Source organism: Tetrao urogallus, assembly GCF_951394365.1.
Source record: "Tetrao urogallus genome assembly, chromosome: 1".
Lineage (NCBI taxonomy): Eukaryota > Metazoa > Chordata > Aves > Galliformes > Phasianidae > Tetrao > Tetrao urogallus.
Window position 1 is genome coordinate 39080824 of NC_136813.1, and position 13945 is coordinate 39094768.

The 13945-nt window shown below is 35.2% G+C and overlaps 1 protein-coding gene across 4 annotated transcripts in view; it reads right to left on the bottom strand.

Moving 5' to 3' along the window:
• DACH1 (dachshund family transcription factor 1) overlaps positions 1 to 13945 on the bottom strand; it is a gene marked incomplete at both ends in the record, with an annotated part of 356233 nt that overhangs the window by 18222 nt on the left and 324066 nt on the right. The gene's annotated exons all lie outside the window — the stretch shown is intronic.

A 13945-nucleotide genomic window follows, 5' to 3' on the forward strand; every position in this document is an offset into this window, starting at 1 on the left:
ACATCACAATTATTAACATAACATCATAGCATTAACATTACCTCACTCAAAATATTTGAGTGAAGCATTATGGGAAATGACATTAGCTATATTTCTTTATTAATTTTTGATTTAATTGGTCAGGAATGGAGACAGCAATTTCAATACAGTAGGTTGTACAGGATGAGTGTGGATGATCATATCAAAAGAATTAATATTATTGCACCATTACTGATGTTGGAGGTATTTATCTTATGTAAGAAAATAATTGAAAACCGAATATCTGTAAATAACTAAAAATGCCCTTGCTTCTTCTTGTTGTCATAGCATACATGAAGACAGCTTTGTATTTGAGGACTCAATTTTAATTAAATGCTATATCTTACTGATTTGACCAAAACTTCAAAAGGAAAGCATGTATTAATGCATGCACGCTTAGTACTTAGCTCCTGACATACTGAAAGCTGATACTGGTTTATCTTCTCTTCTTTGTATTTAGTATAGCAGAGTATTGGGCCTGTCTGAAAAGCAGGAAGTTGAAGAAAGAAATTCAGCAGAAGTTTGGGGTTAGATATCTGGCAGAACCTTGATAAATAACCCATTCCTCATTAATTTACTCTAGATTCAAATACTTTAAATATCATTATTAACAACATTTAACTAAACTGGTTATGTATACTTAGTTAGAAGTAACAGAATCTAGAGTTTATATCAGGTCTTTTTACTGACAACAGAACACACAAGTCTAGATGAATATGTAAGGGGTAATTATACAGAATTTTTAAAAAATAATTAAATAATGCTAGGCAATATATGTTGTCACTGAACTTCAAAGCTATATCTAACAAAGAAGATCTGAACAGACTTACATCACATATACTATGTCATTACTCTGATATTCAGAGTCCAGCCATTGGTCTGAGAATGTGTAGAACAAGCATGAATTACATATTACTTGAATTCTGTTACCGTGAAGTCATGGAACATAAATTCCACGATCAATATTCAAGCTGGTAAATTCATTCTAGTTTTGCATATGTCCATATAGTGACATAGTATAAATGAACATAAAAGGGAAGGCAAAAATATGAAAGGTGGAATGAAAATTTAAGCTCATGCAATATTTAAATTCAGTCCCTGACCTACCACACATTTCTGACATAGCTTCGATCAAGATCCTTAGCCACTCTATAATTGCTTTGTTCTGCATCACAGGAATATTTTCTGTTGTGAAGATTAAATCCATTAAAGATTGCAAAGTTGTTCAGATATTACAAAGATAACATTTCTACTAACTTTCCAGTTATTCCTGACACAGCTAAAAACAATTTATTGGAGACAGACCACAAATCTGCAAACTGCAACAATTATTGAAAAGAAAACGTAATTCTGTTCACTATAACACACGTACCCATGTAGAAACATCATATGATGGCTGCTTTGAAAGTAATGCCTCCTGTTTTATGTAGGTTGCTCAAAAAGTAATGCCTCCTTTTCATTTCCGCAACAGCTACTAAGTGCACCATAACACTATTTGATGGAGCAAATTCACAAGACACTATCTTTCAACACAGCCATGCATTTTCACCAGCAATGAACCAGAGCCTGCATGCCGCACTCATAAAAGTCTGCGCCAACAAAAATGACCCACTGTTTCACAACTGCTATGATAGTACCATTGGTAGACAAATGTTGCCCATGCAGTCCATCTTTCACTGGTATGAAAAGACAGAAGTCAGAAGGCACCAGATCTACATTATACAATGGGTGTATAGTAGAACAATCCAGTCAAGACTGGCAATGTGCTCCACGGTCTTCAAACTGGCAGGGGCAGGGACCTAGTGTTACTGTGTTGCAAGAGAATGGGTGTCTTCTTATCTGGCCTGACTTAGGAAGTTTGAGCCTCTAGCTCACTCTGCATAGCGATGCAGCAGCCAGAGTTGATGGTTTGTGTAAGTTTCTGGAAATCCAGAAGGATCTCCTCTTTCCTATTCCAAAAGTCCATGCACATCACTTTACCCCTTGAGTGCTGAGTCTTGAATGTTTTCTTCCATTCACATGTTGCCACTTTGCCATTTTGACTTTTGCTCATAGCGGTGACACATCTCATCACTGGGAATGATGTGATCCAGGAAATTGTCTCCTTCAGCCTTGTTTGGTTCAGCAGGTCCTGACAGATTTGCATATAGTCTTCTTTCTTTTCCTGTATGAGCATTTGTGAGACTCACCTGAAATAAACTTTGTTGTATTCCAGTGTTGCCACCACTGGCAATTTCCAACATATTGAAGCCAATATTCAGCTCCAAATACAGTCCCCTGCTTGTAATTCACTGATTCGTGCTGATGAGCTGATCAAGATGCATTTCAATTCATGGCGCAACAGCTGCGCATGGCTGCCTGTAATGTGGCTTGTCTTTCACACTGCTTTTGCCACTGCTGAAATGCACGACCTACTGCCTCACTGTGTTCACATCCACTGTTTGGCCTTCACCAACCTTCAGAAGGTGTTCAGAAAGCTCAGAATGCCAATGGATGCAATGTTTTCCACATGGAGGAATTCAGTGACACCCCTTTGCTTCATACACACTTACATGTCAGACGCCATTTTGTCAGACTGCCCCTCTGCTGCCATCGGTTGCAAAGCAACAAAATTTAACATATTGGAATAATGGCGGGAAGGTTCTACCTCTATTTGCCATAGCACCATCACCCGCTTCTGACATTGCAAATCAACTTAATAAAATGGGAGGCATTACTTTTGAAGCAGTCCTTGTACAAACTAATCAACAAATAAAAAGATATAGAGAAATTATGCCACGAATATTTATATATTTCCAGTAAAAGTGTTGGAAGAAGAATCCTTTTGAAAACAGCACAATAATAAGTATCTTTTCAATAATAATATGAGGAGTAAACAAATTGCACTGTATATCACTCAAGTCATGAGTATAATATGTTTAGAGGTGTTCTAAACAAGCTAAAAGGTCTTGATTCAACATCTGGTATCACCTGAGAATTCTGTGCATCTTCCAGTTGATGCTCCAGGCAGTACTGGATCTTTAATAGGTCTGATTAACCCTGTGTGGATGTCTCAGATGCCCTGAGGAATCTCGAATGGCATTAGTCATCTGATTGAATCATTTTTTAAACTGTCTAGGATTTGATATTAAGATAAGGGTATCTTATCTTCATTCTGAATATCTTTTTTCAGAGTTTCAGACTAGTAAGAATGAAGTGGAAAACTGATGATGACTTTCCTTGGTAGATTAAAAGCCTTCTACCACATGGCTTGCTAAAAATTTTTCTTCTTCTTTCAGTACAGGTGGTGTTTAACAGTGAAAAACGGACACTGAACAGGATAGTCGTTTTAAATATGATTTAATTTAAATTCAAGATTTGAAATCTAATCCGGACTTGATGTTTCTTTTTACCTACCAAAGATGCAGTACCTTTCAGGAAGAAGAACTGGATCTCCTTGTCTAAAGATCTATTCTTATGTGTTTTAAGAGATTGAAGTTAACTTACTGACTACTAGTTCATACTAGTAGCTTTCTAAAGCACATTCCTTTTGGTAGAACTGAACATTATTGCTGTTGTTTTGACATAGGGATCATCTCATTTTTGCTTTGCATGAAAAGTTACGACAAGGAAAGCATAACGATTAGAAAAATCTCAAACTAGAAATTTTGAGGTCTGTTGAAGTCTGTTGGTCTTAATGAATTCATAAAAGAACACACTGCTATTTTGACAGGAGTAGTTCTTTCATAAGTGGATGATACACAAACAAGAGGTGTTTTTTTTGATCTCTATGGCAGTTTAAAAACCAAATGCCAAGAAACAATCTCTATGACATACATTACAGCAGATATAATGCCACTTTCCTGCACTGGTCTAAAAAGTAGTAAACATGGCTGAGGGAAAAAAAAAAAAAAAAAAAAAAGGGAAAGAGAAAAAGGGTCAGCCCTCTACGCTGTGTAGAGACAAATGCCGACAAACGAAGTTTACACTCAGCAAATCTAGCTCTAAAACAAATTGGTTTAGAGTTCCATTGTGAATAAACTAGAAATACACTTTGTTTTATGATAGTCTATAGAAAGACTATTTCACTGAAATGATGTTTAATTTTCTAAATCAGTTTTTCACCTTAGTTTAAAAAAAACTTATTTCAGTTCTTCCTTAAGAAGGGAAAAATGTGATTTCAGCTGAAGAGACTATGTTAGAAATGTATAATGTACTAGTCTGCTCAGTTTTCTGTTTATTTCTGAAAGTGAGGATGAAGGGAACACAAACAGGATAGCAGCTTGCAGTGTCCAACATTCCTAGGTAGCAAGACAACAGGGATGACATCAGAAGCCTATCTGTTAGGTAAGAATTCATCCATCTTATCTTACCTTTAAATAACATGAAATTGGACCAGAGAGGGAGTAAGAAATTAGTGAAAATAAAATAGGTCAGTTCTACAATCTTATAATCTTTTTGGTCACTGTGTTTTACTTAATATCCTTATTGTTCTGAATTTTTCCACTTCACTCCGTTCTTGCTTTTTAATTAATTTTACACACAGCTTTTGAAAAAGTGCACTAGAGTACCACGTTGGAAAAAAGCCTCTGACTGATTAATCATTTATCTCAGTAGAAAAGCCATGAATATATTTATTTGATTTTTGGCACCTTTGTATATGCACATCTATAAAATGAGATGTAAATTGCAAAAGATAGCAATTTCAAAGAAAACGTGAAAAAGTTTATGTGTGTGTTAAATGAGGGGGCTCTATAAGAATGTTTTGCAACATAAATGTAACTTTTTATTAACTCTGTGCACTCTCTTTGCCTTTTTGGCAATAAATAACAGTATTATGTAGCTCAAAGTTTAAAGGTGTAGCTAACAATGACCTATGAACACTATGAAACAGTTGTCTATTTATAGGTTACTGCCTGCAATCAATACCACCTTCTGTTTAAGTTAATCAATGTTGTCTTTAATTGATTAGCTTGGGTTGAAAACCTGCCAAAGCACTGAACTCCTAAACAGAGGGATAGAGAATATGCTTACTACTGTTTGGTTTCCATGCATTGTAAAATCATTTCAGTATTTATTCATGGTCACGGAAATATGAAGCAAAATAAATCTTCATTGAATACTTCCTCAGTGAGTATTCAGATGTAAACCATAAAAGGGAAACAAACAGCTAGAGATGTTGCAAATGTCTAACATACAATCTATGTTTAAAATCTGAACTGTACTTCATTGCCAAATAAAAAAGAAAAAAAAAAATCAGGAAAAAATGTCTTTAAGACATTAAGCTGGTAAAGCAAGCAAAGCTTATTCTTCTCTGGGAAAATAAAATGAAATATATCGAGTACAGGGAGAGAGACCAGCACTTTCTGAAACATACAAAAAATAAAGCAGTTATTTGCAGAGATATTCATTCTGCAAAAGTAATGAAATTCAAGGTGGCGCACACAGATTAATGTTATTTATTATTATGTATAAAATTTCATTGAAGTGCATAGCACTGTACAGATGAATAATAAGTGCATGACCCTGATGTCAATACAAGGAGCTACACTCTGCAGTCAAAATGCTACTGAAGTTTGAGGCACTACTCAGATGTAAAATGAAGCACTGTAAGCGTGCATGACTGCATGAAGGAACAAAGTTTAACAAACAAATATTTTAGGAAAACTGAGCAAAAATAAAATAGAATAGGGAGGGCTAATCAAATAGATTTAGTAAAGCAGCTCCATTAAATGTCTCTGAGGGATAGTCAGTGAATTTCTAACAGCTCCCACCCCACTAGATCTGAAAATATCTTTTTGTGAGCATAAGACAAAAGAGAAGAGCACTGCAGAAAGCACTCTATCCTTCAGCTTCTAAAATTAAATACTGCACATGCATACATTTTAACTAGTATATCAATTTGTTTGACAAACTCTGGCATGCAGAGAAAGATCAATAAAAAGACAGCAGACATTGCTTTCTTGTAGGTCACTGTGACAGTTTTGCTCCATTCTGTTGCCTTTTTCACACTTCTTTGATAGCGCAGCTCACTACTCTTACCTAGAAGTGCTATAAAATTCCTCTCTTGTGAATGCAGTCACAACCAAAGCTATAGAGATACTGAAAGTGGTTGTCTTACTGAACTTCAGAAATCTTAAAAATATAAAGCTGAAGGAAGAAACCTGTCTTAAAAAAGCAGATCTCTCTGTCAGATTGTTGATACATTCTCGCACAATGGTGATATTTCATAAATATAGACAAACCTTCTTGCTGTTTAACTCTAGGCTGAAAAATACCCCTTTCTCTGAGTTTTCCTTAATAGAATAAATGGAAATTGTAAGACATACTTTTTTAAATGTGGCCTAACGAAATAGCAGCCTCAGTGGTCTGGAGACCGAGAATGACTTTCACAGAAAAGTTCTTCACAAAAAAAAGTCCACTGTGTTATTGAACCTTTTTACATTTCTGTAGTCAGTTGTTCGTTTCCATAAACAGCCTAACTAAATAGCAGATGTTTCCTTGGGCAGTTATTCAATATATCTAGGAAAAAAAAAAATCTCTTTGCCTTCCAGACTTCTGACAGCTTTGTTTCCAGCTCCTGACTACTTTTCCCTGCTGAAATGTTCAACCTTTATAGCAGGCCTTCACAACAGGTGGGTTGTGGGTCTCTTGCAACTTGAAAAAACATTTGTTTGGCCCATCAGCAGCTGAGAACCATCATGTGCTGTTTGATTTGCTCAGCTGCCAAGACGATGGCAGCAACAAGATGTCCAGCAGAAAATGCATATCTAGCTTATCACTGATCCCTCAGAATGCTTGTATCTCCCAGTCAGCCACCTAGCGAACCAGCAGATACATACCTCAAGTTCATACATACATGTTGCCTCACCAGTCAAAGTGGAGTAGTAAGAAAGATTTAGCATATTCACAAGTAATATCTGGGATAGAGGGTAGGGTTTGCATTTGGTTGAGAGGGAGAAGGAAGATGGGAAAATAATAATTTGAAGGGAACTGAAAAAATGTTGAATTGGGTCAACAGAGAAGTAGGAATCACTTGGGAAAGTAAAATTCACTTCCATTCTGAAATGACCTGAAAATCCATTTGAGAATCCTGGCTCTCTAATAAACTCTAGCAACTTCCTGCTAGCAGTCCCATGCAATAATAAATGAGTAACAACAAATCCATAGCACTTACTGAGCGGCAATAAAAATGGAACAACTCATGAACAAGTGTCAATTAAACCAAAATGCAGAATTTACAAGTTGATAGATAGATAGATAGATAGAGCTATTTACATTTCTAAATAGGGTACTTTTCTTTTCTTGGGATTGATTCATTAAAACTATAGAGAACATATGATTGTTGGTTTACATGGAGAGTATGATGGATAAAAAGAAATAGACTTATATAGGCCATCATAGTCAATATCATGGGCAAAATAAATGAAAAAAAGCCTAAAAGACATTTTATTTAAATACACTGCAGAGAGAACTGTTCTCCCAAGAAAAGAAAGATATGATACTGAAAACTATTTTTTAATGATTAGCTAATTTGAAAGTAGTCTTGTACCAGAATATGTTTCCTATCAGTAATTTTTAAACAATATTAATCTTCTTTAAGTCTAAAAACAAACTCATAAAGTTGAAGATCTAGAGAAATTAGAACAACAAGCCTGGTGCAGGTGGACTTGTAAACGAAGAGAGAAAACAGAACTACAGGGAGTGACTGAGACTAGTTGGACAAATGGACAGATATCAGGCACTGGAAAACACTGTGAAAGGAAGCTAGTAACAAGAAATGGTTGGCTGACAGTAGCTGAGACCAAAGCCAGGGGACCACATGATTTGGATTCACTAGACAATAACAGGACCAGTGGCTGAAAACAGAAAGATGACAGAACACAGTGCAACAAAGTCATGTTCAGTTTTCTGAAAAGAAGTCTCTCTGAGGGAGAAATCTTGACAAGTGTATATGGGGCATAAAGACAGACATCTGGGGATGTCTGGATCTTGCTTTAGAAGAGTATTAGGTTCAAGAAGTTAAGATATGAAGTTGGAATTACGACTGGAGAACTGGATATAAATAGAAATCTGGACAAGGATATTAGGACTGACACGAACGCAGGCCAGAGCTTGATGGAGACACTGTTAAAAGAACTGTGTGTTGCAAGAATAATGAAAGGAAGGATGAAATGCAATTCAGGGCTATCTTCATTTATCACAAAAAAGTCTGTAAAACCCTCATGTTAAAATGGTCATTCCTTAGAGCACTGTGGACTGCACATAATCATGTATTACAGCTTACTGGCCACATTGGTTTATCACTGTGAAAGTAAAGGTTCAAGTCCTAATATATCCACAAGGTCATTAGATATCTTTTCATAATGAAACTTTTGACTCTCTAGTTTACCTGTAAAGAAGTAAACCCTAAGAAATGATCACCTGTAATACTAGGACATTATTCAAAGCTAAGACAAAACATACAACTGTTAGGAAATTTCATATTAAGATTTAACATATTAAAGAAATTGAGATAATCTTCCATACCTCTTCTGTAAAGCATGATGTCTAGTGACAAAAATATTGTATATAAACCAGGTATTATTTAAAGCATGAGAATACACTCAGTACTGGAGATAAAGAAATATTGGATAGATATCCATTTATTCAACTCCATCCTCGTCCCCTAACTGAATTAGGTACTGTGCAAAATACAGTATCTAATCACATAATTAAAGATTATATCACAATGCATATACAAAGATGACAGAACAAAGATGCAGAAGACAACCTTAATTCTATCACTTCCTAATTTTGGAATGCTTGACTTTACAGTCTTGATAATGGCTTTTCCAATAAAAGTTTTTGATCTCATAAGAAATATAATCACCTATTTAGACATGCTTTTGTCAAGATTTTTACATCAGAACCATGTACCCAAGGTTTATGGAATGACTGAAAGTTCCTTTTCAGTGTGGAAGTCCTTCAGATATCTATCTTTCAAACATTGCAAGAAAGCATCAAATATTATAATTCACTAAGATTATTACACTGATTTTACTTGTAGAAAAATAGATAAAACTCAAATCAATGCAGAAAACAATTTAGGTTAGGTTTTCAGACAAATAACTGAAGCCGTGTCTAAGCAATTGTTATTAACATTGAGGGCAGCTGCAGGGCAGCATTTTCCTATTACTTAGGCAGCAAAATGTGCCCTTTAGGTCCCTGGCATATGCAAAATTAAATCATAGTTTCTTTCTCTTCATCTGTTGCCTTCATTGATCGTAAGAGTAATTTCAATAGAGGACTACGCAGTCAGTATGTGAGTTGCAGTAGCTCTCTTTCTCTGTTACTGGATCTGCTAAACATTTCCACTTCCTGACCTGTCCTTCCTGGGATGGGGCAAGTACCTCTGTTTGCTGATGAGATGAAGAGTTTGAGAAAGGCTGTGAATGGAGGAGAACAGATGGTCCTGGAAACTTTTCTATTCATGGCAACTGAATGGCTTTTTCACAGGAAGAGCAAGTAGTCTGAAGCCATTTAACTTTATACTTAACTGTATTCTTAATATCAGCCTACAGAAGAGGTGCAGAACTAGGATAATGGTGAGAAAAACCAGACTATGTGAAAGGACTTAGTAAAAGCTAATTGTGCTAAGGGATGAAGAGAGTAAAGAGAAAGGCTGATAATCTGCTACAAAGTATATCTGCAGAGTGTAAGGACTTCATGTATAAAATTTGATTGATGGACAAAGGGAAATTTGGAAAGGACTAGAGAAGAGTCCATAGAAAGGGAAAAACTGAAATACTGGAATAGACAGGAGAACTTCAGAGAATACACAAAATGCAAAAAATCTCCTGAGATATCTGGGAAAAAAAAAAACGCTGACAATAATAAGTGTGAGAATTCATGGGAACTGAGCAGGGTACGAAATGGCTGTTAGCACAGAATGAGGGATCTGGCTTTAGAAAAAGCTGGAATAAGAGTATGAAGAATTTGTGAAAGAAAGCAGAAAAGCCATTGGATGAAGCACTCCCTAGAAAATAGGAAATAAATGAAGAAGATAAGCAAGACAACAATCTGAGACAGAGAACCTGGTTAAGCTTCCTGTTCTTATCAGAACAATTTTGGGAAGAAAGCACTAAAATGGAAGAATTTGGAAAAAAACGTGAAAGAGACACCACACTAAAGAAATCATCAGAGCGGAAGACAGTGTAAAGCAGAACTTTTTTAGATGAGTTTAGACAATACGTAAAGAGAGCTGTGATTAAATAGAACAAAGATTACAAATGTATAGGATTTGTGAGGGAAATCATTAGGACATGGAAAAATGAATGTGGAATTTATACAGGAAAAGAAAAAAAATAACGTCGGCAAACAAATACACAATAGGTAAGGGGATGGGGAAGAAAAGAATCAGTGGAAAAAAAAAGGAAAGTAAGAGCAGCAGTAAATGTCATTGTTCTAAGTGCTTAGAAAGAGGTCTGTTAACAAACAGTATATAAAAGTAAACATTATCTTTGTATGGTACCTTTTTGTGTGGGATGAGGGGATCTTGGGAAACCGGATTGGGAGCTAGGCATAGGCATCTAGTGAACCTACAATATGTATGGAGAAGAGGATAATCTGCTTTATTATAAATTTAAACAAAAGCAAGAAAGAAAACATTTAAAACTAGTGTCTAAACCAGTTCGTAATAACTTAGTATCTGCATCTGTTAAAATATCTACGTATATTTGAGACTCACATTTGAGTTATTTATTATGATTACTTCTCAGTATTTTATGGATAGTCCAGCAAGATGTTGGCTATCCAATATTTAAAAAATAAATCAAAACAAAACAAAACCTAGAAAAAAACTATAATATCTGTTATTGGTTCTTTCCACAGACTCATTTTCAAGCTCCTTTTTCTGAATATCTTTCCCATTTACAAGGCTTTATATGAACTAAAAGTGAATTTGAACACACTGAAGGTACTACAGGATGAAAAATAGAACATACCCCATTTATTGATAAATGCAATTACCTTTTACACTTACATTAGTCCTACTCCTTGCAAACAAAAGTGACCGTTACAATATTAACATTAAACATAGATCCAAAATCAAGAAGAATCCTTTTATTTACAATAGAGTAGATAAAATCTTTGTTTTAAAATACTGTCATCTTTGCCTAGTACTTTCTTAAATGCTGAAATCATACTTGATATTTCAATTATTTTACTTCCCCACAGAACACTGCAGCTGTATTTTCTTGCTTAGTTATAGAATTGCATAGCATGCTTAATATAATAAATTTAAAAAAATGTATTATGATTATGTATAAAGCTGTTATTACCCCAGATATGCTTTGATACAGGAAGATATAAACACAGATATTTTAGAGGAATATGAAAGGCGTAAATACTTCCCTAGTAAGCATATTTTTCCAGAACCTGAAAGCATGAATGAAATATTACATTCTTTACTAGAGAATATACTACATATTCTATAGAATAATTCTTCTCTTGCACATACAGAAGTATAGTAAATATCATTATTAGATAAAATGTACAGAAGTAACTGAAATTTTCAAAAATTGGAAGGACATACTCTTTGTTATCCCTCTGAGAGTTAAAAAAAATTTCACCCACTGGAAGAAAGATTTTGTACAGTTTTGCATCTAAATTCTCCAAAAAGTCCGCCTGTAGTGAGCATGCTTTTTCCTGGTGCTGAATGAAGTTCCTTCACTGAAACTCTCTATCCTTGTTTCTGCAAACTATTGTTCTGCTAAATATTGAAGTAACAACAGAGAAATTGCTTTCCTTTTCTCTCAATTCTTGTCTTGCTGATACTAAGGAAGAGCTTGATGGGGAGGCAGGAGAAACTGAGAATAAATACTGAAAGACTTGCACCAAACAGAAAAGGCTGTTAACAGGGAATGTTAATAGAGTGCAGACTCTAAAAACCATTGGACAAAGGAGGAAGGCAACTAAAAGGGTCACATACAGGAGAAAGATTTTGCAATAGAAGAAATAATTAGGGTGGCATAAAACTTAGGTCAGAAGAGAACAGTGGAAGAATGGGTTCCTAGGGAATGGAAAATTAGTTGAGGGGGAAAAGAAGTGTTGAGACAGGACAGTGAGAACAGCCACTGACAAAAGCTGAAATTAGAATAAGAAGAAAGAAACAAGGTGGAACTGGGACACGGATGTAAAGGAGTAACAAGGACACATGCTACAGGGCACACAGAGAAAAGGGAAAGGGAATCCTCTTTCCTGTAGTGGAACTGAATACAAAGAGTCCTAACACTTAGCATTACTCATCTGTTAGTAACTATTTCAGAAACTCACTCCACAAAAAAAACTGATCCACAAAGACAATAAACTTCCGCACTTACAAACTGTGTTGTAAATCTACATGTTACACAATTCCCAGTGGCAGACCTAGATTTTCCAAAATCTGATATGATGATTAAACTGAATATATTGGGGGGGGGGGAAATATGGACAGATGAGTCAAGGAGAAGTCATTATTATTGCGAATGTTTTCTCTTAGACCTTGGTTTTATTTGTTGCGGACACGTAAATGTACAAAATGAGGATAAGCAGAAAAACATAAATGCTGTTCCTATGTAGCTTGGGATAAATCCTTTAGAATACACACTTCCAAAATACTTTGTAATTACGTGTTCTCATCTTCTGAATATCTCAGCTCATAAAGGAAACCGGATTTAATGGGAACAGTGATTTGAACACAGTGAACACATAAAACAATCTGTCACCTCAGCCTTCCTGTGACTCTCATTCCCAGGTATAAAATGGGAATACTGCAAACTTTGCTTCCTTGCAGGAATGGTCTGAAGATAAATAAATTAGTGTTGGCAAGGAACTCAGTTACTTCAGTGTAATAGAATAGCCTCCAAAGAAATTTCTCCAAAGAAATTTCTCCAAAGAAAAGTTTGTCTGTGCACCAAAGAAAATAATAAATGTATGGTTTATAGCAAATGAGCATGTTGATTGGATTCTTACTAGAATGATGTATCAAATGGTTCTTTGAGTTAGGCACAGTCTGTGCGAGGAGAAACAGGATTCTCAAACAATGTCACAATCTGTACCTACGTCCAAGTAGGTACAACATTCAAACTGGCATATTTCAACTTCTGAGCTACTATCTTTGTAAGCAGAACATGCAATTTAAATCCAAATGTTTTTGTTTGTCCCACAGAAGAACTTATTGCCTCTTTTTATTTTTTGTATATGCTTATTACCTTCAAAGACTGACATCTTTTTCTGTTGTTACGGTCTCCTTGTGGCACACTAGTAACAGCTCTTCAGGAGTCAGTAAAAGTGATTAAATAACATACAGATTATGTCAAATGATACTGTTCAGATGATTGACTTCAAAATGCAAAGTAAAGGCAATTGAGTGTGATTACTGGTGCTAACCATTTTAGGCTTCCCTTTGTAAAAAAGCATGTTCATTTACAACTGAAAACAAATGCTGTTGCTGCTGTTTAGTATTCATGTAGGTAGAATTAGATTGTTGACTAGAGAGGATATTATAACACAAATGCTATCTTAAAAATTTGTTACTTACTAATATCTTTGTGCTTGCAGTATATATACATTCAGATTCACAGGGAAAGTAATAAGGCTCTCTTTAGTGTTTCATGTACAAATTTACTCAGCAGATTTGCTTTATTAAACTGTAAATAGTGGGATGTGGTAAATGAAAAATCCAGGAAGTGAATAAACAGTTTATTCACCATTAATGCTTATTGAAACACACCTTTCATTAACTGCCACTGAATATTAGCTATGAAATTCTCATCTTGCCTTGAATGTTACCCATTAACTATTTGTACAGTTAAAAGGCTAACATGGTTTTAAATCAGCCTTTAAAATAGTTATCCTAAATGTAACTATATATATTCACAAAAACTGCATTTAGCATGTTTGAGATTCAAGCCTATATTGCTTCAAA